The 15,136-nt window shown below is 35.0% G+C and overlaps 1 protein-coding gene across 4 annotated transcripts in view; it reads right to left on the reverse strand.

Moving 5' to 3' along the window:
• Nucleotides 1-15,136, reverse strand: part of RNF13 (ring finger protein 13) — a 214,870-nt gene that overhangs the window by 59,786 nt on the left and 139,948 nt on the right. The window lies entirely within an intron of this gene.

Genomic DNA, 15,136 nt, shown 5'->3' on the forward strand with positions numbered 1-15,136 from the left:
TAAATAAAATGAAAATTGGGTATGCAAATATATATATATAATAGTTTTGAATACTTGAAATACTTTTCAATACTCTGAAAACTATATACATATAATTCTGGATACTTAATATGGTAAGAAACCCTTGAAACTGTTTTAGTTATCAGCATAGTAATGATTCAAAATTCTACCGTAATTCAATAAAGATAAGACCTGAGTCAAGCTCCAAAGAGTAAGGGAAAGCCCAAAAAGTCGAGTTCCTGAGAGTAAAAGGAATGCCCAAGTGTTCAGCAGACTGGATTTGAATGCTAAGTAAGAAAAATGAGGCTCATGTATTCAACCCCAATCAGGTAAGAGTAAAATTCTCTTCTACATTACCACTGACTTCTCTACAACTACCTCACAAATGAAAGCTGGAATTCTGAAAGAGACAATAATGTGCATTAATCAGGATATTTTTATCCTATCACCAAAAAACCCCTGAATCTGCAGTGCCTCAAAGAATTAATATTTTGTTCATCTTTATAGTCTCTACAGAACCTATGAAATAATATCCTGACAGAACAGGCACTCATTACATATTACTAGAATGAGAAAATTTATAAAATATGTGCTTAAATTAATAGCTCATATTATAACATTACAAACACAAGAGAGAAAATAAGGCAGTTTTTTTTCAATGAATTAAAATAGCATAAATAGTTCACCAACATAGGACCTACTGCTCTAATGTTGGGAATAACGGCAAGAAAACCAACAAAATTGTTACAAGGAATGCTTTGCAGTCATGCAAAGAAAAGTCAATAATCAAAAAAGTAAGTTTACTATTTTTTGCCTATGTGTGCATGTTTTATTTTTAGGTGGATTTTATTTGTTATACAACTAAAATTTAAGAAAATGCCAGCCTCCACAGCCTCTTCTCTGTAGATTTTACTGCTTTCCAAGGGGAGGGGAAAAAAATCTCTCAAGAAGAATATAATAGCTTCTAAACTTTATTTCTTATTTATTACTTATATATTAACCTATTATTTATTCATTATATTATCATAGCAGAACAGACTTTACTTAGCTTTTATTGAAACAAAAGTGTACTTGGCTGGGGTTGCTATTACTTTATCTGATGCTTTAATGACCATTTAACTGTTCCCCAAAAAAGCTAACCAAGTAACTAAGGAGAAATGTTTCTTTCACAAATCCAGAAAACAACTGTTTCCAGAGATACAATTTAAGAAATATAAAATTTATATCAAAAATTGTTCTCTCCTAATATAAAACTGAAGTTTTACATTTCTTTTTAAAGCCAACTAATACACAAAGTCATTGAAATTACATGATTTAACTTGTTTCCCTGAAAAATATATATTTGTGAGCAAAGATACAACATGTTAAGATACAGGGTAGGTGGTCTCAGGAAACATGATAAAGTGTGTGTAAAGAAACATAGTTCAGGGGCTTCCCGGGTGGCGCAGTGGTTGAGAGTCCGCCTGCCGATGCAGGGGACGTGGGTTCGTGCCAGTCCGGGAAGATCCCACATGCCGTGGAGCGGCTGGGCCCGTGAGCCATGGCCGCTGAGCCTGCGCGTCCGGAGCCTGTGCTCCGCAACGGGAGAGGCCACAGCAGTGAGAGGCCCGCGTACCGCAAAAAAAAAAAGAAAAAGAAACATAGTTCAATTCAGTGAGTGTTTGCTGAATTTGCATAACAAGTAAGGTACTGTGTGCTGGGCACAATGCAGAACTGAAAGGTGAATCAGAAACGATCAGTGTCCTCAGAGATCTGGATACTCATGAGACCCAAACAGATCCGGTGCCTTCTAGCCTATCTGCTCATGCTATCATGTCCGCGTGGAATAGGCTTTGTCTTCTGAACGCCTAATCAGCCCTTTAAATTCCATTACCTCCAGAGCCTGCCTGTCTTCTTCCATGCCCTGTCCCACATGCTGTCCCAAGCACCCATATAACTGCTTCCGGCTTAGTATTTATATCAACTTGTTGTCTTGGAGAGTGCCTTATAGTTGTTAGGGGAAGCACTGACAGAAACCACCCACCCTGGCCAGGCAAGGTAATAGCCACTTGCATGAGTTATCTCACAACAGGAGATTCTGGTAAGGAACACGGAACTAACAAGCTACCACCAACCGGAAGAACTCGGGAAAGGTCAAGAGGAGAGAAGAGACACCAGTCCACATGTCCTACCAACCTCCCAGAATCCTTCTTGATGGAATCCATCTTGGCTGAGCGATGCGTGTGCCACCAGGAAGGACCCTGAGTCAGAATGACTGGCCGGAGACAACCCAGAAACTAACCCATCACCATAAAACCCGAGACTGCGAGCCGCGTGGCAGGGCACTTCTCCTGGGTTCCCCGACCCTGCTGCTCTCCACCCAGGCACTCCCCCGGGAAAAAGTCTCTTGCTTTGCCAGCACGTGTCTCTTCGGACAATTCATTTCCAAGTGTTAGACAAGAGCTCACTCTTGGTCCCTGGAAGGGGTCCCCCTTCCTACAACATACTTACGCATTATATGTACCTTCCCATTTACAAAACAAGCCTTCATGGGGTCCTTAAATCTTCTGCAGTCTATGTGTGAATTTTTCCAGTAAGAAGGGACAAAATAATCATCAATTTTACAAGAGGCTTTCTGAACTGCAAATTGTTAAGAATGTAAATTAATGGATTTACAACAATCTGCTGTGTGTAACTAAATCTAGTCATTATATGCTTAAAACTGCATTGAGCAGCTGAGGAAAACTGTTTCTTTCACACATCCAAAATGCAATTGGTTCCATAAATACAATATAAAATTATGTCAATATCAAAAGCTGTTCTCTAATAAAATAATAAAATTACTTTAATAGAAAATGACTAAAATAGGAAGGAATTCTGTAAGCACAAATGTAAAATAGAAACATGTTTTCAAAATTTTAACAAGAAGGCTTCCCCAAGGTTTTTGTTGTTATTGATTTTTAAAATAATGAAATTAAATCAAAGAAACACATTAACATATGGATCAACAGGCTTATGAATACAAACACGGAAAATATATCCATGTTATGAACTATAAAAATCATGTGTCAGTCAAATTAAATTACATTTTTAACTAAGCAGCAGCTGGTATTTTCAAAAACACATGAGACAGAAATAAGACCTAAATCATTCAGTATGCATGTGCAAGGTTTCACATTCATAAAATGCAACCTCAAAAACGTTGTCAGATGGAGGCAAAGAACTCAAAGATTCATAAATAAAAAGCGGGCACAGTTAACAAACCTAAATTCGAAAACAGCCATCAACACTGAACATTGCATGAAAAGGCCTTCTGAATTGAACTACAAATCTGCCTTTTTAAGAAAACTGATTAGGGAGCCATTAGCTCAAATTGTGGTAAATGTACTAGTTTACGTCTAATCAACAAATTAGCTGCAATTAAATTACGTAGAGCAGGTAGCACCTAACCAAGAGTTTTAAAGAAATATGGGACTGCTGTCTTGTTATTATAAATAGCCAGCATGCCAGAAGACAGCAGACTGCTAATGGAAGAGGCTTCAATAAGACATGTTCTAAAAGGAACCCTGGGAATGACACAATAATTCATCTTATTTCCAGACTGGATGAATTGGTAAAACACTAATAAAAGAGGCACTGTAAGAAGAAAAACTGATAGCACTGTCAAGATGTCCATAGTTCATTAATGACATAAATGTACACTAATCTATCCTTGTTCTCAAAAAGATAATAAAACCAAAATCCTGCTGCCTTAATGAAATCACAATACTAGAAATCTAAATTTATGATATTTATATTTTAAAGTATTACCTTAAAAATTAACAAAAGATAATTTTTCCATGCATCTTAGTAAAAACGTTAATTATCAGAAAACTAAGCCTGACATCATCTTGAAAAAAGAGATCTGAAAAATAACATTTAGAGCATTATGAATGCCAGACTTTATGTTTCTTAAGGAACTACCTTGTTTACTGGTATATATCTCAAGCCTACAAGAATCTCTCTCATATAAATACTTGTTTAATCAAACTAAATTACAACTAAGATAACTATTGCCCAGTCTTACCCAGAAAGATATATGCCACAAAAATGAAATTTCCTTATATTTATTGCTTAGTTCCCCCTTAAAAACATGCCAAAAATTTTACGTCAGTCATTGTGGATAAAAATTTTTCTAAAACATTTTCCATTTTCCTAGCTGTCTCAATTACAAGACACCAAATGTGATTTGACCTTTTCCAGTGACTTGGGGATCATCATGAACATGCTTTACTGGACCCTAGCGGGTTTTTCTCCTTCATGTTAAGTGTCAATGTCACTTCCTCTCTCTCTGTGCTTAGACTACCAGTAGTCATTCTAACCTTGCTCCACCCTTATTTATTTATTTATTTATTTATTTATTTTTGCGGTACACGAGCCTTTCACTGTTGTGGCCTCTCCCGTTGCGGAGCACAGGCTCCGGACGCGCAGGCTCAGCGGCCATGGCTCACGGGCCCAGCCGCTCCGCGGCATGTGGGATCTTCCCGGACCGGGGCACGTACCCGTGTCCCCTGCATCGGCAGGCGGACTCTCAACCACTGCGACACCAGGGGAGCCCCACCCTTATATTCTTTTCTATAATAGAGAAACAAAGAAGTAAACCTGATAAGAATTCTATTCTTTAAAAAAAAATTAAGTACATAAAAAGTTCCAAGAAAAATCATCGGGAAAAGTATATGGTTTCAAAGCTGAAATTTTGTGACATTTATTATGGTGGTACAAAGGCATGTTTCCGTCTCTTATTTTAGGTTATGTTCTGAGAGTGCTGACCTTTTGACAAATGGCATATTACAAATGTACATGTTTATTTATTATTTAGGCTTAAAGATAAGTTGTATTTATTTCATTAGAAAATTCTGGTGGTAGGGCTGGTAAAATCTGTGTTTGTATGCAAAGCCATACTTACCTGTTTCAAGTAGAACAGAAAACAGAAGCCAGAATCCTTGGAACTTTAAAAATTAATTAAAGATTTTATGTTATGTCCCAGTGGCAGCATTTTAAAGTCAATCTTAGTACATGGGAAAGCAATTTTTAAATATTGAGGGTATTGAAAACTGTAGGTAATAAAACAATTTAGTGGACCTGGGTGAACTTTTTTAATAAAAGGAAATTTCATTTACCAGAGTATCATAGCTAATACAAGTAAGTACTGTTTCATGAAACTTTATTACAGGCTGCATGTTGTATATGTACTGAGGCATGAATAAAAATAAATTTCTTAATGTGGGTTGCAGTCAAAAAAGTTTGAAACCCATATAGTGAGTTTTTAATGTTCTGTAGGTTGTCTGCAATCAGAAAAGAGATTTGTGCTTTTCCACTCATTGCAACAATATTCTTCTGTAACATACCATCACAAAATCAAAGTCATTAACTTTCAGGTCTTTGAATGTGGCTGTTTCTAATGAAGTTTTAATATTATATCTAGCACATGGTTCGTACTAAAGATTAAAGCCAAAAATGATCCTTTTTTCTTAGTGACATTAAGAAAACCCAAATAAACCTTTATGTGTAGCTATTTCTGATGCTTGCTATTGATTTAAAGATGTTTTTCTTAAAAAAAAACCTTTTACTTTTATATAATGAACTATACCAGTTAAAATAAACTATATCAGTTAAAAGCTGTCTAGATTTTTACTTTTGAGAATTGCAATTTAAATTTAACAAAGGTATCTATAAAATATTCTCTAGTTACCTATGTATTGACTATATTAAAGTGCAAATTAAAATGAAGGATCCAACCTAAGTTCATATTTTTGGATACTGATAGGATTCATATTCCAATCAAACCTTAATTATTTCTCATCCTAACACAGCAGAAGTTCCATTTTAACCCACCCACCACTGTTAATAAAGCTTTTTGGAAGAAACTGTTGTGCAACAAAAGGATAAATCTAAACTTGCTATCAGCCTACTAGGAATTTCCAAGTAATGACAAGGACAACTGATGGGGCAATGAGAATTTGATGCTCAGCGCCACCCAGTGACAGATCTCTGAGCATACTCCTCCCTTTACTGCCTACTCATTTTGATGTTCTAAGCACTATACTGTAAGCTCAGCACACAGAACTGCATAAAACATTAAGTCCTACTCCCAAGAAAATGAAGTGAGAAAAGATATACCTATGGTGTTTTTTTAGGCTAGAATCAAGCGAGAGAAACAAAATATTACAGGGCAAAAAGAAAGAATCTATAGTAAAGAAATAGGAAATGCATAGTACTGCTGGCTGGGGTTTTGCCCTGGCCTCAGCAAAGAATCTTTCCTATCACAAGCTTTTCAAACACAAGACAGAAAATGAGCAGCTTTAGTTAGCGATCACTTTGTGGTACACTTAACATCATTTTATTAAAACATTTGAAATTATTGTAAAAATATTCCAAATAGGAAGCTCCTTCATGAAAATAAGATATTAATACTAGTTTAACACAATCTGTAAATGAAATAAAATCTAAAAGATTTACCTAACAAAGTCTTCAATGAAGTCTGGTTAAAGTAATTAACAACATTAACCAATTAACATTAGTAACAGGTCTCTCTTAAGCTGAAGAGTACTCAGATATTTATTTTACTATTTAAATTGTACATACATCCATTATGAATACTTTTTCTGTGAATGCTATGTTTTAAAACACAAAAGCATAACACAGATACTGATGGTTTTGGAGCCTGGCCTCTTCTGTCCATCTTGGCTATACAGTGGGTTTTGGCACTTCCAGCAATCTGAAAACTGAAGCTTCACTTTACTGTCCAACCTCTATGAATCCTCTGCAGAAAATGTAGTATCACTCTGCTTCTAAATCTTTCCAACTGCCAACTGAAAAAAATTCTCTGGAAAACATTTTCTTTTCTTTCGGAACTGGCAACAGAAAGCAACCGTAACTCAACCATCAGCCTGGGCACAAACTACCCTTTTTCCCAACTTGGATATCTAACACAGAAAGAAAGTTGTTTTCCCTATAAGGGAAAGAGATAGATGAATTAAAGAAATTAATGGGGGACTTAGAGAATAGAGATAATTTTCAAAACCTAGCTATGATCTTCTTTCATCTGAAGAAGTAAGAAGAAACTAAGAAGTAAAATCTCTTTCTCAAATGATCAAAGCAAGGCAGATGAGAATGGAACAATAGTAGAGAATTCAGAGTGTGAATGTAAGAACTGTTAATCCTATCTATAGGATAAAAATTCCTGGAAACATTACAGTACAGTAGGGAATAATCAATTGTTGAAATAAGATCCAGAACTGTGGCAAGCAATCCTGCCAAGATTAAATCCAACATAATTCTTTCCTGCAGGTTATTTTAGGATCACTACAGGCCATGTTGGGAAGAGCTACTCTATGGAAGACGGTATTAGACCCTAATGACGTCTTCACTCTCATTAATAGGACTTCAATGACATAAGCCATCTTTCCCTCTTTCTTTAGATCCCATCTTTCTTCCTTAACTAGACATTCTTCATTTAATGTCTATCTGAGTAATATGAATAACTTGATTTTGAAGCAAAACAATGTGTGTGGAATCTATGACAAAGGAGGTAAGAATATACAATGGAGAAAAGACAGTCTCATAAATCAATGGTGCTGGGAAAACTGGACAGCTACATGTAAAACAATGAGATTAGAACATTCCCTCATACCATATACTAAAATAAACTCAAAATGTATTTGAGACCTAAATTTAAGAACTGAAACCATAAAACTCCTAGAAGAGCACACAAGCAGAACACTTTGACATAAATCAGATCAATATTTTTTGGATCTGTCTCCTAAGGCAAAAAAAATAAAAGCAAAGATAAACAAATGGGACTGAATTAAGCTTAAGGCTTTTGTACAGCAAAGGAAATCACTGATAAAACAAAAAGACAACTCACTGAGTGGGAGAAAATATTTGCAAATGATATGATTGATAAGGGCTTAATATCCAAAACATATGAACAGCTCATACAACTCAATATCAAAAACAAACAACCCAATTTAAAAGTGGGCAGAAGACATGAATAGACATTTTTCAAAGAAGACATACAGATGGCTAACAGGTACATGAAAAGATGCTCAACATTGCTAATTATCAGGGAAATGCAAATGAAAACCACAATGAGATATCACCGAACACCTGTCAGAACGGCTATCATCAAAAAGCCTACAAATAACAGATGTTGACAAGGATGTGGAGAAAAGGGAATGCTTCTGCACTGTTGGTGGGAATGTAAATTGGTGCAGCCACTATGGAAAACACTATTGAGGTTCCTCAAAAAACTAAAAACAGAACTACCATATGATCCAGCAATTCCACTACTGGGCATATACCCAAAGAAAACGAAAACACTAATTTGAAAAGATACATGCATCCCGATGTTCACAGCAGCATCATTTACAATAGCCAAGGTACAGAAGCAACCTAAACGTCCATCAATAGATGAATGGTTAAAGAAGATGCAGTATATAACTGAATATTATTCAGCCATAAAAAAGAATGAAATTCTGCCATTTGCAACAACATGGATGGACCAAGAAAGTATAAAGCTTAGTGAAATAAGTCAGAGAGAGACAAATACTCTATGTTATCACTTATGCATGGAATCTAAGAAAATAAAACAAATGTATATAACAAAACAGACACAGATTCACAAATATAGAGAACAAACTAGTGGTTACCACTGGGGAGAGGGAAGGGGCAAGATAGGGGTATAGGATTAAAATAGATAAGCAACAAAGATATATTGTACAGCACAGGGAAACAAAGCCAATGTTTTATAATAACATTAAATGAAGTATAATCCTTAAAAATTTTGAATCACTATGTTGTACACCTGAAACTAATATAATATTGTAAATCAACTATACCTAAAGAAAAAAAAAAGAATGTGTGTTGAAGAGCTATGTAAATAAAGTTACTGGCATTACATTCTTTCATGAGGTTAGGGTAAAGTACATGTAATTTACTATTTTTCATCTTTTTTATTTATTGAATGTTACTTTCCTAGTAAAAGAAGAGAATTTGCTTTGTAGTTTTAATACTGAATAAATTTGTATATAAAGGAATCTAATTATTAAAACACAGATATTTTTATCAAAGGGTAGAAGAAAGGAATAAATGAATAAATTAAACAACTAGTAGCACAAAGCAATTTGAACCATATATGGGTAGAAATGTTTCCATCCACCGAGTATTATTTAATTAATGAAAACTTTGATACAGGATTCTGAGGTAGATTAGTAACAAATGCTACAAGTTACTTTGTAGAAATACAGAAAAGAGTAAGAAAACTTAAATAATGATATTAGATGATTTTGAGATATTTGAGAGTTTAATTTCTACTCAAGCTCATATCTACTTGCTTAATACTACTGAAATAAAAGTGCAATTCTGAGAATACCATGTAATGTATCAGCCTGGAGGCCTGAGAGAGAATAATGAAAGGTAAGCCTAGAAACAAAAACTGGATGCCTATTTTGTAAGATGATAAAATTTCACTCCAAAAATTTTATTCCTTGTTATTATGATAATAAAGTCACACAAATAATCCAAAAAATGTTTATTTTAACTTTTTAATTCTCATAAAAATTGGGACCTAGAGAAAAATGTTTGTGGAATAAATGAGTATCTAGGTTTAGAAATACTTCCAAGAGTATTAAGTGAAATGAACATGAAGCCAATAAAAGGTTCCAATAATACTGTTTATTCCCTAATCCAGTTAAATTTAATTGTAATCCCTTAGGATTTTCTAAATTAGTTCATTCAGCAAATATTTATTAATCATCTACCAAGGGCCATACAATGTATTAAGCATCTGAGTTGTAGAATCTAAAACACTATCTTTTCCCTCAAAGAGACTGATATGGGATTAAATAAGTAATATATAAAAGAAGAAGTGATCTATTCTGCCTTGAAGAAAATCAGGAAAGGTTTCAGATAGGAGATGAAACTTCATCTTAGACCTAAAACAAAGTCAGATTTCACAGACAGACAAGCAGAGGGAAGATATTCCAGATGAAGGACATGGTAGAAACCAAGACAGATGGGGAGAGACTGCTCAGCACATAAGGGGATTTGTAAAGTCTTGACGATTAAGGTAAGGGGACAGGCAAAGTACAGATGTGACTTTAGACAGAGACAGAAGTCAGGTCAAGTAGGGGTTTGTACCCCAGATAAGTTTTGTAAAAGTCACATTCCAACAGAAAATGAGTACCAATACATTCCTTATCATCTTTCATCCGAATGTAACTCCATCTAAGCCCCCCCCCCAAAAAATGTAGAGGGAATAATATCTAAGTCCTTTCAGCCTCCTGCAGCTATATTTTTCAAAAATAATCACTAGAAAATGGTAACGTAGAAGTAAAGAGGTCAGTTTTAAATGTTGGTGAGTCACATTGATTAAAGAAAAGGGTCAATTTGCAGATAGTCATACAAAGGGAAGATTATTGAAATGATTACTCAACAGCACATTTACTCTAAAAAGTAATCTCACATGGGTTGAATTTTTAAGATCAGAGTATCATAATTTTGATCAGAATTTTATACCTTAGGTAACTCAGAGCCAGATTTAACATCATGTGTCTTTGTCTCTACTACCAACATGTGGAACTGTAACCAAATATATTTTTCTTTAAAAAGTAACTTTCGCTTGTTGATTGCAAAATACAGTTCCATAAACAAAACCCATATATATAAATGTTAATTTTATTGCAGAAGTTTGGAGATTATAATGATAGTATTTAATTTAAGTTTGAGTCTGTGTTGGACAAATATGCACTATGCTTTTCAAATGATTGGAAAATCAGTTTTATTTGCCTCCTTTTTTGACAGTGGTTTGATTTTTGTTTGTTTGTTTAAGTAAAAATCATTAAACTTGTGCAATGGTAGCATGGAAATTACCTGAGGTGTCTTGTATGATTGTGCTTTGGCCAGGGTGGACATAGCTTAAATTATAAAAACTAAAGATTAAAGAAAAAGGAAGTATAAGTTTATGCTGCCTATTTAGAAGAGAACTTTCATTCTTCATAACTATATAACATTATAATGCCACTGATTCATAAGGGGTTTAAATTAATTCTGTAGGGTAGGACACTGGCATTATTAGTGTTCATTTTATATCTCTAATGTTCTTGGTCCTATTGAAACATTTCAGTATACAAAAATACTGCAATATTAATACCCAAGAGAAAAGCCATCATAATGTGTATGCTGGTCATTATGATCAGTGTTGGTACAATTTTTTTAAATAAACTATCATGCCCTTCAAAAAAACAATCACTAGAGCGTAAAGTGGTAATAAAATTCAGCAGAAGTACATGCATGGCACCATTTCTGTTTACCAAGCTTCCCTTGAGTTCAGTTAAAATAAAGTAAATTGACTATTTGAAGAAGTTGTTGACTTAGCACTAAAACCACAAGGTAGAAATATCTTGGGCTACAATGACAGACTGATAACTAATGTTTACTTGGCTATAAACACAGAACTCTGTATAGTTTAGAAAAGTTCTATTTTAAGTGATTATTTTAATGTTCTTGAAATAACCAGGTATTTTTACAAAATTTTTAAAAATTTTATTTCCCACTGGGATGCCAATTCAAGTCGTCTGAGAACTCTCTGCTTCAGAATGCTACAAAGTCATTTTTCTAACTAAAAGATTTAATGATGCCTTGACTTATTTACCAAAAAGCCAGCAATGTTTTCTTAATTTCAAATACTCACCAAAAACTAACATTTCCAAACAATTATATTTTGTCACAGTGAAGAACAACTGCACAAAGATAAACAAAATAACATTGTTTTGCTTTTCCTCTAAAACCAGCAGTCCCCAACCTTTTTGGCACCAGGGACCAGTTTCGTGGAAGACAACTTTTCCATGGCTGGGGAAATGGGGGGTGGAGGGGCTCAGGCGGTAACGCAGCGCTGGGGAGCGGCAGATGAAGCTTCACTCCCTCGTCCTCTGCTCACCTCTTGCCGTGCGGCCCGGTTCCTAACAGGCCTGGGACCCTGTCCACAGCCCAGGGCCCTTGGGGACCCCTGCTCTAAAGAGCTGTATTTTTCAGAAGATACAGTTTTTGTCAGTGTGAATAAAAGTGACTGTTTTCAGATTAAGCAGCTGGCATGTAATCAACAGTTCTTACTGGCCTTCTGGACATTCCACATACCCAAATACTGACTCTGAGTGTGAGTTTTGCTGTATCTCTCCAAGGCAAGACAGATTAAAAGGCTCAAATGTGCTTCTCTTGACAAAAGATAAAAAAATTAAAACAGTACTCTATCTTAAAATGTTACAAATGATTCAATTTCCTACCCTCCAAAAACTGTCAATTGCATTTCAGCTGTATTATTGGCTACCTTGAGTCACAAACCACTTGGGATAGTTTGTATATAGAAAATCTGCCATTTCCTTTATTGTTAACACACAACTTTCACTTCATCATTTACTTTTAAGAAAGAATAAGAGAAGTCTAGGTTTCTTTAATTACAGCATAATATCCGTCTTCAAAAAAATCTAAAGAATTATAAAAAGTAAACCCTGAAATGTCCATCACCATTAATCATTTGAAATATCTTGATACAATTTTATTTCGTACTTCTTTTCTCTTCTGCTATCTACAATGGAAAGAGTTCCCTTCTCCAAGGAAAGCTCTGTAAACTAGAGCCAATTCTCATTTGTCTGAGATATCTGGGTATCACTTTGGATAGCAGGCATGACAAAAAAACAACCTTGCAACGACTCTCAACGGTAGCACACAGTATGGTGCTGAATTAAGCTTTTCTCAGTACTCAGTCCCAGGATGCTCCATCAGGAATAAGAAAATGAGCTATTTTCTTAAGTCAGTGTATTCACATAAAACTGTGGCTAAATACATGAATGAACCACTATTGATTATCTACAAAGAGCTATTTATTTGCAATTCAGAATAGAAGTACCATATATAAATTGTAAACAATTAGGTTCAGTAACATACTTAATACAAAACTTAATCATCAATTTAGAAGCCCAAAAAATACAGTTATAGATTTCTGATCTGCCCAAAAAATACAGTCATAGATTTCTGATCTGAAGATTATATCTAATAAAGCTAAGAGCCGATCCACCAGTGACCACCCTTAGAAAGGAAATTTTCTTTGGGATGAGACTCCAGATGTTTCTCCAGTAATCATGATGAATTTATCTTTATCCATTCACCCTACCTTGACAGGTGATCCATAATTCTTATACCTTGACAGGTGATCCATAATTCTTATCCTTGTATATTTATGAAACTTATTTTTTATACATTACACACTGGCATGATTAAACTGTCCTTTATAAGCTAAATTAAAAATTTTACACATCAGCTGACATGAGTTACTATATCACAGGGTGACTTATCAGCCAATGATTTAGTTTCTGAAAGGTTAGAACTAAATTTATGTCTCAATTTGACTGGGCTAAGAGATGTCCAGATAGCTGGTAAAATATTATTTGGGGGTGTGTCTGTGAGGGGTTTTTGGAAGTGACTGGCATTTCATTCAGTAGACTGAGTAAAGAAGATCCACCCTCACCAATGTGAGTGGGCATCATCAAATTCCTTGAGGTTCCAAACAGAACAAAACGTGAAGGGAGGGCAAATTTCCTCTCTCTCTTCTTGACATCCACCTTCTCCCACCCTTGGACATCAGAGCTCTTGGTTCTTGGGCCTCAGGACTCCAGGACTTAACACCATCAGATACCCCGGTTCTCAGGCCTTCAGACTCTAACTGAATTATACCCCTGGCTTTCCTGATTCTCCAGCTTGAAGACAGTAGATTACGGGACTTCTCAGCCTAATACAGTCAGCATCTTTGCCATCTTTACCCTTATTCTATTTTACACCAGTAATGAAAAAAATCAATAAAACATTAATGGCTAATACCTACTGCCTACTTACTGTGTGCAAGGCATTGTTTGATAAGCATTTAACAGTGATTATTTCATTTGATTCTTATAACAATCCTCTGACGTAGGGAACATTTAAAACTCTATTTTACAGATAAAGGAATTGAGGCACACAGAGATAAAACAACTTGCCTAAGATCACACTGCTAATGAATGATAAAGATGGGATTCAAATGTATGCAGCCTGTTTCCAGACCTTGATTAAAACCAATATGTCTCCCTTGTAAATTAATGTCTCGTAAACTTAATATAACTGAGACAAAGACAGAAATCATTAGGAACAACATGAGTATGAAATCTTTAGCCTTAAATGGCTATAACAGACCGTGCTGTATATTTGTGAAGGAAAAATAACAAAGTTAAAGAATATGGTACAGAATAGAACTTTATCCATTAAGACTACATCTACATGGTGAGTTATAGTAAGAAAATTTTTAACATTTTCCTTTCTAAGATGAGAATCCTCAATCTAAACATTTTTACATATTTTTTTACATGTACATACTTTTAAAGAATGCAATATACATGTAAGTAGAAGGCTTACTACTCTACATAGTTTGATTTAACAAAACTTTATTGCTTAAAGAAGACCAAAAGACAACCCTCAGAATGGGAGAAAATATTTGCAAATGAAGCAACTGACAAAGGATTAATCTCCAAAATTTATAAACAGCTCATGCAGCTCAATAGCAAAAAAACAGACAACCCAATCCAAAAATGGGCAGAAGACTTAAATAGGCATTTCTCCAAAGAAGATATACAGACTGCCAACAAACACATGAAAGAATGCTCAACATCATTAATCATTAGAGAAATGCAAATCAAAACTACAATGAGATATCATCTCACACCAGTCAGAATGGCCATCATCAAGAAATCTAGAAACAATAAATGCTGGAGAGGGTGTGGAGAAAAGGGAACACTCTTGCACTGCTGGTGGGAATGTGAATTGGTACAGCCACTATGGAGAACGGTATGGAGGTTCCTTAAAAAACTACAAATAGAACTACCATATGACCCAGCAATCCCACTACTGGGCATATACCCTGAGAAAACCATAATTCCAAAAGAGACATGTACCAAAATGTTCATTGCAGCTCTATTCACAATAGCCCGGAGCTGGAAACAACCTAAGTGTCCATCATCGGATGAATGGATAAAGAAGATGTGGCACATATATACAATGGAATATTACTCAGCCATAAAAAGAAACGAAACTGAGC

The sequence above is a fragment of the Mesoplodon bidens genome (assembly GCF_964165515.1).
Source record: "Mesoplodon bidens genome assembly, chromosome: 5".
In the NCBI taxonomy this organism is placed as follows: domain Eukaryota; kingdom Metazoa; phylum Chordata; class Mammalia; order Artiodactyla; family Ziphiidae; genus Mesoplodon; species Mesoplodon bidens.